General features: G+C 36.1%; 2 long non-coding RNA genes across 2 annotated transcripts; both read left to right on the top strand.

Annotated features, from left to right (window-relative positions):
* Window positions 1–3,229: 3,229 nt before the first annotated feature.
* Window positions 3,230–5,715, top strand: LOC144966756 (uncharacterized). The gene is made up of 3 exons (XR_013644266.1): window positions 3,230–3,942; window positions 5,139–5,323; window positions 5,638–5,715. It is a non-coding gene; the product is annotated as an uncharacterized LOC144966756 (long non-coding RNA).
* Window positions 5,716–6,331: 616 nt separating this feature from the next.
* On the top strand, window positions 6,332–10,235 carry LOC144966755 (uncharacterized). Its single transcript, XR_013644265.1, has 3 exons — window positions 6,332–6,499; window positions 6,842–6,926; window positions 10,048–10,235. It is a non-coding gene; the product is annotated as an uncharacterized LOC144966755 (long non-coding RNA).
* Window positions 10,236–10,878: the final 643 nt, after the last annotated feature.

Raw genomic sequence — 10,878 nt, 5'->3', positions numbered from 1 at the left:
CCACCACCAACACCACATCACCTCACTAACACTCAGTACTACAATCACTACCATTAGGTTTTGGAGCTTTACTTCATTTGAAATAAGGAAACTTCGGAATTGTATTTGGCATTGTGTTTATATATCATAATATAATTCTAATCAGTTATCTATTTAGAACTAGATACTATACAATATATATGCCAAATACCACCCCAATTCCCCTTTCTTGTGTGCGGGAATTCCTCTTTCGGCATTGAAATTGAGTGTGAGAGAGTCATCACTACACACATAAACAACAGAAACAATTTAAAAACAAGACTATGACACGCAACCACTCACACACGAGGCTATACTATTTATCCTTTTCTCTATATAGAATAGGACAAGACAAACAATAGCTTGACTCTCGCTACACTTCGCATTGATGTTTGTCGTCTCACGAGTTCAACTCTCGGTCGACCTGTCAATATTCCTTTTTGCCTCGGACGTAATCATTAATAGAATGTTGTGTGGTTTTGACCGTGAAGAAAACCTTAAGAAGTCACATTTATATCATTTTAGAGAGATCGTTTTGAATAATTTTGAGTTAAACGAGCGAGCAGCAACTTGTTTTCATGAACGGCCGATCAGCGCTTGTTTACTATAGTAACGCGATTCCCAGCCAACAGCAAAATGGCGGATATTTTTCTCATCGAGGCCGCTGGTTGGTTAGCCAATAAGAGCACCGTACGGTTTCCATTGGGTAAATTCCTTGATTGTCCAACATATGGCAATTCATGTGAGGTAAATATTACTCAAACTAGCTAAATGAGGTTAGCTTTGACACGAAAACACATTCGCCTGATCACTGAATAGAAACAAACACTCAAATATAAATAGATAGATAGAACGAAATTGACGTCACTCAACTCTTTGTCTGGTTAGAAATTGAGTCAGCTATTTTTTATGAGTAGTACTCACCTAATTGTATTAAACAGACTATAAACGTTTAAGGTCACACGTAGACTAGTTTTTTGTGTCGATACGTTATATCCGCTGAAGGATGTCATGAATTTTATAGATAAACGCAATGCATCAGTTGTACACATTAAATACACATTGTTTCTACACATGGACATAACGATGCTATGCGTATAGGTAAAATACTCACAACATCTACCAGTCATATTAAACATACAAGACTGTGTGTAATCATTAACGTTTATAGTCAGGTTGATATAATGTAGTGAGAACTAATCACTAACAACCGACTGTCTAAAATAATAACAAAGAACCAAGTGACGTTAAATTCGTTCCTTCTTTAGATAGAACGGAATGGGCATGATCTATATTAACTTTCCATGTGCTCGAGGTCATTGGTCACATTGCAAAATGTGCTCAAAGTGACCTACATAGTGAAACGTGTTCACAGATTTTGAACTGTCTAACAATAGATAGTATGCAGATGACGTCACTCGGGCCTTTGTTATTGTTTTTGCCATCCGCGTTTGTGAGTTGTTCTCACTAAACTGTATTAACCAGACTATAAAAGTTCATGGTTACACAGTGTTTGTGTGTTGGTCCGTTATACTTCCGGATGGCAATGTTGTGAACTCCTTGGCCAAGCGCATTCTATCTATACGATTGGTCATTGTGTTCAGCTTGACACATGGGTATGTTTACAACTTTCATAAACAAAGCAGCGTGTTTACATTTGTATATATCCAATCGTTGGACCTCAACAAACCATGTGATTGATGACTCGGTTGGACGAAAACAAGAATATAGATCGCTCCCATTGACGTCACTCAGCTTTTTGTTATTGTTTTTAGCCAGCCATTTTTATGAGTAATTCTCACTAAATTATATCAATCGTAGCACACACAGTTTTGTTTGTTGGTAGGTTATATATCCGACTGGCGAAATGTTGTGAGCTTTTTGGCCAACCGCGAGCATCAATAAACGATGATGGTGATGATGATAATGTAGATTCAATGTGATGTGGCTCCCGGTTACAAAACACTATTGTCTAAATTGTATAAATATAAAGTGTTCATGCATAACGAGCAATAATGTAATCAATTAGTCCCGCTTTATAATTATGTTCTTCACAACCAGTAAACTGTTGTTAATCACAACTCAAACCAAGCTTTCTAAATAATGTGATCTGCCTTAAAATAGTGTTATTTACCCTACCATAAAGCTATATCCACATTGCCATACAATTGAGCAGATAATTACCGCGAGCATTTGGTTCAGTGAGATGATCACGCGTTTTAATAGTGGACACATTAATATTATTGTTATCCGACGTTAGTTTGTAGTACTCCAGCGGAGTATAATAGCGAATCACCTTTTCAAAACGCAACGCTATCTTTTTTTTTTTTTTTAATCGTGCTCAAAGCGCTTTACAAGGGGTCCCTGGCCAACAACAACATTTAACATGAAGGACGGGACATGACGCCTGTAAGGCGATATTACAATTTTTTTCCGGCCAGAGACAACGCTTTGAACGGCCAGGTACTCATTTTACATCTGAGTACGGTGAGAGAATGTGATTAAAGAGCCTTCTCCAAGGACTCAACTATGCGCCGAGCGAAGCTCGAACTCGGGACCTTCCGATCCGAAAGCGAGTGTCATGCCACTAGACCACATAGTCGAGCATAGGGCCTCAACAGCACATACATATTATAAAATGTGCATTATACGGACAAGACAATCGGCTTTAAACTTAAACGCACATGAGTTATCATTAAAATCGTCTATTTAAAAAAATCCATTCATGTCTTTTCTTTCTTTCTTTTGGTTGTTTGTTTTTTATTTTATTATTATTATTATTATAATTTATTTTTTTTACATTTTTGTGACCTCGAAATCATTTATCACGTCAGCACGAGGGCATTAAGATCGTCAGTGTGACCAATACAACATTTTGTCTCAGTGCATTCCGTTTTTATTTTACACATGAATTGCTCCGCCTCAACTCAAGAAGGTAATCGCGTCTTTAGAGTGTTAGGACCATCATTCTCCAACGTTTGATGAGCTGTTTACATTTTCATAAAAACAAATCACAGCTACACACCTGATTGCTCCGCGAAATTTTATTCTCAGATGACGGTGGAAGTCCAACTGGTAGGGTTGGAAAACCGTTATCTCATTTTTCTTACTAATTATAGGCCTATATTCTTGTATTTTTACTAATCAACACCCCTTTTTTTGTTGTTTGACGGTACCGTCGCGTTATTTAATGTATTATTATTATTTGTATATTTATATGTATATATGTATTATTGCCATGACTTATCACCAGTATTTTAGATCATTTCAGATTTCACAGGGCTTGGAGGACGACAGTGGAGGACAGGATTTGTTTTGTAAGATTTCATATAAAATGGTAAGTGTTCAGTTTTTTTTCTTTTTCCCCTTATCTTTATTTTTCCGGCATCATCACCATCAGTGTTTAATCCCATTGTTTTGTTTGAGTTCCAGATCAAGGGACCATTCAGGAAGACAACAGAATTTCGCGGGAGTTGACATCATCCACAGGTAAGAAATTTAATCTTTTTAAAAATCGTATATTATGTTTGAATTTCATACGTCAAAATACAAATCATATTGCTTTCATCATAACCAACATTAGGTATTTATTAAAGTAAATCTTTTTCAAAAGATAATCTTATTCGAGGGTTTACTGGATTTATTATTTTTTTTCTTTCTTTTTTTCTTTTTTTTTTTTTGTTTTCTTTTTTCTTTTCTTTTTTTTTCTTTTTGTGAAGGTGGTCAAAATTTCATGTTATCAATTATCATTAGTGACGCATTTCTTTCAAAACATAATTTATTCGATCATCTTTCTGTTTACTATTTACACATTAAAAAAGAACATTGTTTTATTCCCCAAAGGACGGCATCATTCTGCAAGAGACGGTATTGGATTGTGTATTCTTCAAAAGGCTGGATTCGTAACGGAGCCTTCATCTCGAGGTAGAAATTCCAGTTGGTCTCTCTCTCTCTCTCTCTCTCTCTCTCTCTCTCTCTCTCTCTCTCTCTCTCTCTCTCTCTCTCTCTCTCTTTCTCTCTTGTGTGTGTGCGTGTGTGTGTGTGTGTGTGTGTGTGTGTGTGTCGGGAAAGGACCTCGTAATATTTTCAGACTTATTATTGTTTTAAAATTAATAAATGAATAAATATATAAGAATGGGATAGATTAACAATTGAATCAATCCATAGGTAAGGTAGAGAAATAAATAAATAAAAATTTATTTTTTAAAAAAAAAGGTGATTATAAATATGATTAAAATACGAGGATACGAAGATTTTTCAACAGCTGTAAACTGTAAACAATTGGTGCAACAACTAAAAACCATACTCCGGTGTTATGAGTTAAAACCAAGGCCCCGATTAAAGCTCTCCCATTTCAGTTTGTACCATGTTTAGTTTCTTTGTAAAAATTTAATATTTCCCCAAGAGATGCGTATGACCATCGTTAACGGTGGACTTATCTAAAATATAACAGTAACACAAAATCGTGAGAATCCAACCCCGCCATTTTCCTCTAGATATAAATTTAGACATTCATTCATATAGACTAGACGTCTAATAAGTCTAATAGTAATAGGACATGAATGAATGTTTGGAAGAATAGAGATACACGCCACGCAGACAAGTTCAAGATAAACGCTTGACTAAAATTATTTAGAGTGAATATCATGCTCACAACTGGTGTAAGAATCTCACCCACCACTTAAAGAAACAGAACGTTTCTCTATCTTACTTGTAACATTTCATTATTTCATCATTTATCTTTTATTTTTATTTTTTTGAGATCTTTTTTTTTCTAATGTTACTTCCACTAGTATAATATTCAAATAATCAGGAGTTTGTAAAGGAAATTGGAATTTAATTTGGGCCAAAGATTTTCATAGAGGCAACAATCGCAACAACAAAAAAGTGCTGAACATTTTATATATCACACCTCTCACAAAATATATATATACTAATGAAACTAGAGATGACACTTTACACCTTTGTTAAAAATTCCGAAAGAGTCCTGCAGCGGTAAATATGTTTAGCCATGAAAACATTGCAAGAATTAGATAAAATCAACAATGAACTAGATGGGATGTCAGAGAACTGAATTGTATTTTTTGCATTTAAAAATTTGTTACTGTCTTTTGTTACAGATATTTGACGATATCAAGATCCTAGAGACGAGGATGGCCATGCAGGTGTGGTGAGGTCATAGAGGATGGTTGTGGTATTCAACAGAGCCCCGGGGGTTGTAATGGCAGTAATCTTGTTGTTGGTGGCCATGTGATGATAGGGATGTAGATGATGGAGAATTCGAGGGAGTTGACATCATCTACAGGTAAGAAATTTAATCTTTTTAATAATCATATATTATGTTTGAATTTTACATGTAAATATACGTATACGGTATCATATTGCTTTCATCATTAACCAACATTAGGTATTTATTAAAGTAAATCTTTTCAAAAGATAATCTTATTCGAGCGTTTAATGAATTTTTTTTTCTTTTTCTTTTTGCGAGGGTGGTCAAAATTTCATATTATTATCAATTATCATTAGTCAAGCATTTCTTTCAAAATATAATTTCCTCGATCATTTCTCTTTTTACTATTTACACAACATTAAAAAGGAACATTGTTTTATTCCCCGAAGGATGGCATCATTCTGCAAGAGACAGGATCGGATTTCTTCAAAAGGCTGGATTCGTAATGGAGACTTCATCTTGAGGTAGGAATTCTCTCTCTCTCTCTCTCTCTCTCTCTCTCTCTCTCTCTCTCTCTCTCTCTCTCTCAGTCTCTCTCTCTCAGTCTCTCTCTCAGTCTCTCTCTCTCTCTCTGTCTCTCTGTCCTCTCTCTCTCTTTCCCCTCTCTCTTTTTCTCTTGTGTGTGTGTGTGTGTGTGTGTGTGTGTGTGTGTGTGTGTGTGTGTTGGGAAAGGAGCTCGTAATATTTTCATACTTATTGTTGTTTAAAAGTTAATAGATAAATAGATATATAATGAATGGGATAGATTAACAATTGAATCAATCCATAAATAGGTAGAGAAATAAATAAATAAATAAATAAAAAAGTAAATTTAAAAGAAAAGTGCTAATAAATATGATTAAAATATGAGTATACGAAGATATTATTTTTAATGATATCTTTTTTTCTAATGTTACTTCCACTAGACTAGTCTAATATTCAAATAATCAGGAGTTTGTATAAACTTGTGTTATCATGTGTTGTCAATAATATATCCATTCTGCACTACATCATCCTCGCTACCACCACTACTACAACTACTACATCAGCATCCCTACCACCACTGCATAAACCACTAAACTGTCTTTTGTTACAGATATTTGACGATATCAAGATCCTGGAGATGTGGATAGCCATGCAGGTGTGGTGATGTCACAGGATGGTTGTGTTATTCAGCGGAGCAATTGGATGGGCCATATTGGGGAGCCCCGGGGGTGTAATGGCAGTAATGTAGATGATGGAGAATTTCGAGGGAGTTGACATCATCCACAGGTAAGAAATCTAATCTTTTTAAAAATCGTGTATTATGTTTGAATTTCACGTGTAAATATACGTATACGGTATCATATTGCTTTCATTGTTAACCAACATTAGGTATTTATTCAAGTAAATATTTTTCAAAACATAATCTTATTCGAAGGTTTACTGAATTTATTATTTTTTTAGAATTTTTTCCTTCTTTCTATTTTTATTTCTTTATGCGAGGATGGTCAAAATTTCATGTTGTTATCAATTATCCTTAGATATATATTTCTTTCAAAACATAATTTCGATCATTTTTCTGTTTACTATTTACAAAACATTAAAAAAAGAACATTGTTTTATTTCCCAAAGGACGGCATCATTCTCCAAGAGACGGGATCGGATTGTGTATTCATTCTTCAAAAGGCTGGATTCGGAATGGAGACTTCATCCCGAGGTAGGAATTCCAGTTGGTCTCTCTCTCCCTCTCTCTTTCTCTCTCTCTCTATCTCTCTCTCTCTCTCTCTCTCTCTCTCTCTTTCTTTCTTTCTTTCTCTCTCTCTCTCTCTCTCCCTCCCTCTCTCTCTATCTCTTGTGTGTGTGTGTATATATATATATATAAATTAATAGCTAAATAAATAGATAATGAATGGGATAGATTAACAATTGAATCAATCCATAGATATGTTAGAAAAATAAATAAATAGATAAATATGATTAAAATACGAGGATACGAAGATTTTTCAACAGCTGTGAACTGTATACTATTGGTGCAACAACTAAAAACCATACTCCTGTGTTATGAGTTAAACCAAGGCCCTGATTAAAGCTCTCCTATTTCAGTTTGTAACATGTTTAGTTTCTTTGTAAAAATTTAATATTTCCCAAGAGATGTGTATGGCCTTCGTTCAACGATGGACTTATCTAAAATATAACAGTAACACATAATCGTTAGAATCCAACCCCACCCTTTACCAAACAAGATATAAATTTAGACATTCAATCATATAATAAGTCTAATAGGATATAAGTGAATGTTTGGCAGAATAGAGATACATGCCATGCAGACAATTAAAGGTAAACGCTTGACTAAAATGTATTTCTCTTGCTCAAGTTAATGTGAATTCCACAGTAATGATACCTGATTTTATTTTGATAAAGTCTAAATCATTTCTCACCCTTGGCCATAGCCCTTAGCCTTAATCTTAAAATAGTGACCAAGAATATTCAAATATTTAGGAGTCTGTATAAACTTGTGATGTCATAAGTGTTGTCAATAATAATACAGTCCACTCCGGATAATCGCAACTCTGTTAATTGCAACTTTCAGTTAATCGCAACATTTCCCAAGAAACGGAAATAATTCTATATAAAAGTCACTGGTTAATTGCAACAAACTTTGGTTAATCGCAACAAATTTTCGACCTCAAAAGGAGTCAAATTTATGGAATCAATCAAACAAAATCTCATGATTAGATTTCATCATGTGAAATCATGACACGTTGAAGAATCGAGAGTGGGCGGGGTTTAATACTACATTGTGTCATCACCGTATTAGAGATAAAAGAGGGTAGGGCTTTTCCGTTCGGGTTGTGCGGTCATTTGTGACCATTAGACATGAGGAGAGTGGGCAGGGCATCGTTTAGACAACAGTTAGACGATGACAGTTGTGAGGAGAGACTGAGCGATGATATCCTTTGTTTGGGGATTGACAACTGTGCATTGTGGCCAACGGGTTTGGTGAGAGCTTGTCTCTCATCACGGCTAATCACAAAAATGTGAAAGCAAATCCAATCTTAATATGTCGGCTTTCCTCAAATCTGATTTTGCTTGTCAAAATCTATACAGGGTTGTCATATATTTTTTAAAATTCCAATTAATTTGCTCAGTATGTGGTGGACTCAGAACAATGTTTACAACAATTGGTTTGAGTTTACCATAAAATTTGTGTCAAATGTTGCAATAGTGGTCAGGAAACTCAACTTCGGATAATTGCAACTTTGGTTAATCGCAACATTTTAGCTGATCCCAAAGTGTTGCGATTATCCGGAGTGGACTGTATATCCATGCTGCACTACATCATCCTCCCTCCCACCACTACTACAACCACTACATTACCGTCCCTACCACCACTGCTTAAACCACTACACTACACATTGTGTCATCAAAGTCTATTGTCAATTGCGTCATGTGCGACAATCTTGATGACTTGAAAACAGTAATTGTCTGTCTAACAGCAATCCACCACTCTGTCCGTGTCCATTTACTCATTGCGTAAATTCGCTGCACTTTCATCAAAAATTGATTGGTCAATTGCTTTATGTATTATGGTATGATAACACTGATGATGGTTAGAACTGCGTAATGTCTATCCTGAGAATAGTAAAGAAGTTTGTCAATCATTGCTCAAATATCCATCTTATGGTCTGCTTTTTTGTTAACCTCACACATGTTCACAGGACTGTTTTGTCTCCCATAGTGGGCGGGGAGGTACATGCTGTGTCTTCTATCCCCCCTATACCCGTTTTCCAATTGTTTCCTGTCGTTGTCTTGAAGTGAGATTACTTAATTTTGTCCTGACCCTGGCTAGGAGGAAAACAGTCGAATGTATAGTTATTGTTTTGGGAGATGATATTTTTTTCCTTGTAAATCATCTCTCTTACTCTTATGCATTGTTCCTGTGCTTGTGTCTGGATGAGACTTTTAGATGATCTCAAACTAAGTACTTTGATGGTGTGCTCTTGGAATCTACATCTGTTTTCTATTTGAACCAATTCCTCTTTGTCTTACCTTTTAATTGTATTTCTAGAAATTGTTACTATCCCGTTTTCTTCCTTTTCACTGGCGCTGATATGACCTAAATGTGTTGCAAGCGCCGTAAAACCCTTAAAAACAAAAAACAAAAACAAAGGACTGTTTTGTAGGAATAATACATGCCTGTGTCTGTGTTGGACAAGTGTACGCCATAAATAGGACAATTAGATATAAAAAATTTTTAAAACCTGTCGATCCTGTCCACCGTAAATAGTAGGCCTGTAGATGAAGAGCCTCAAGGACATAATGTTATAGAGCTGAAGTTTATCCCAGTTTTCCAAACATAAGACAATAACAATTGGTCACTGCCCTTGGATTAGCTGCAGTTCTTTTGTGAAACACTCTTGGAGGAACAACAGGCCAGTCTCCCAAATCTCATTCTTATCTATGAGAGTTGCAAAGGAAATTGGAATTTAATTTGGGCCAATGATTTTCATAGAGGCAAAAATTGCAACAACAAAAAAGTGCTGAACTTGCGTTTTGGTCACCTTTACATACACCATAAATAATTTCTTTATCTTGCCATTCAAATATATTTCATTTTATATATCACACCTCTCACAAAATATATATATACTAATGAGACTAGAGATGACACTTTACACCTTTTTTAAAAATTCCGAAAGAGGCCTGCAGTGGTAAATATGTTTATCCATGAAAACATTGAAAGAATTAGATAAAATCAACAATGAACTAGATGGGATGTCAAAAGAACTGAATGGTATTTCTTGCATTGTATAATTTGTTACTGTCTTTTGTTACAGATCTTTGACGATATCAAGATCCTGCAGACGAGGATGGCCATGCAGATGTGGTGAGGTCATAGAGGATGGTTGTGGTATTCAGCAGAGCAATTGGATGGGCCATGTTGGGGGGCCCCGGGGGTTATAATGGCAGTAATCTTGATGATGGAAGTGTTGTTGGTGGCGATGTGATGATAGGGATGTAGATGATGGAGCAACGGTAGTGACATTGTTGGTGTGGGTGGGATTGTTGGGTGGCGAGATGATGGAAATTATGATGGGAGGGTTTTGGTGGTGGAGGGGTGATGATGGGAAGTGATGATTGCAATGGTTGTGAAGGGTGATGACCGTGGAGGAAGTGATGATGGTGGTATTGGTAGGGTTGTAGTGATTGTGATGTTGAGATTGTGTTGTGAGGATGGTGGTTGTGGGTGGAAGTTGTGGGGAGGATGCAGGATGCTGGAGGCAGATTGAGTAATAAAGTGATGGTGGTGGTATGATTCCAGACTTTGTATTTGAGTTGATTCCAACTGGAAGGAGCCGGAGGAGTCACATTCGTGTTCTTTGTTAAGATTGATGTAGTTGGCATTCGCATGGATTTGAAATACAGATGAGTGTACTTCAACCGGTGGGGGTATATTTGTTTGTGTTTCAGGTCCATACCCAAGTGCAGTAGGTGATCTGGAGGCCTGCAGGTCACTGGAATTTTAGGTATTTGGGCAGAATGTTGATTTACATTTTTTTTAGCGAGGGATAGGGATGTGATTTGTTTGACTCTTTCTGGTTGGGTCACCTCAATGCTGGGTTTGGAATTGTGCCATTCATTGGATCTTTATTGCGGAACCTGCTTCT

This window comes from Berghia stephanieae, chromosome 2 (genome assembly GCF_034508935.2).
Source record: "Berghia stephanieae isolate SIO BIC M18660-M18661 chromosome 2, UCSD_Bste_1.3, whole genome shotgun sequence".
Classification (NCBI taxonomy): Eukaryota; Metazoa; Mollusca; class Gastropoda; order Nudibranchia; family Aeolidiidae; genus Berghia; species Berghia stephanieae.
Note: the sequence above shows the minus strand (reverse complement) of the source record. Positions and strands in the feature narration are given on the sequence as shown.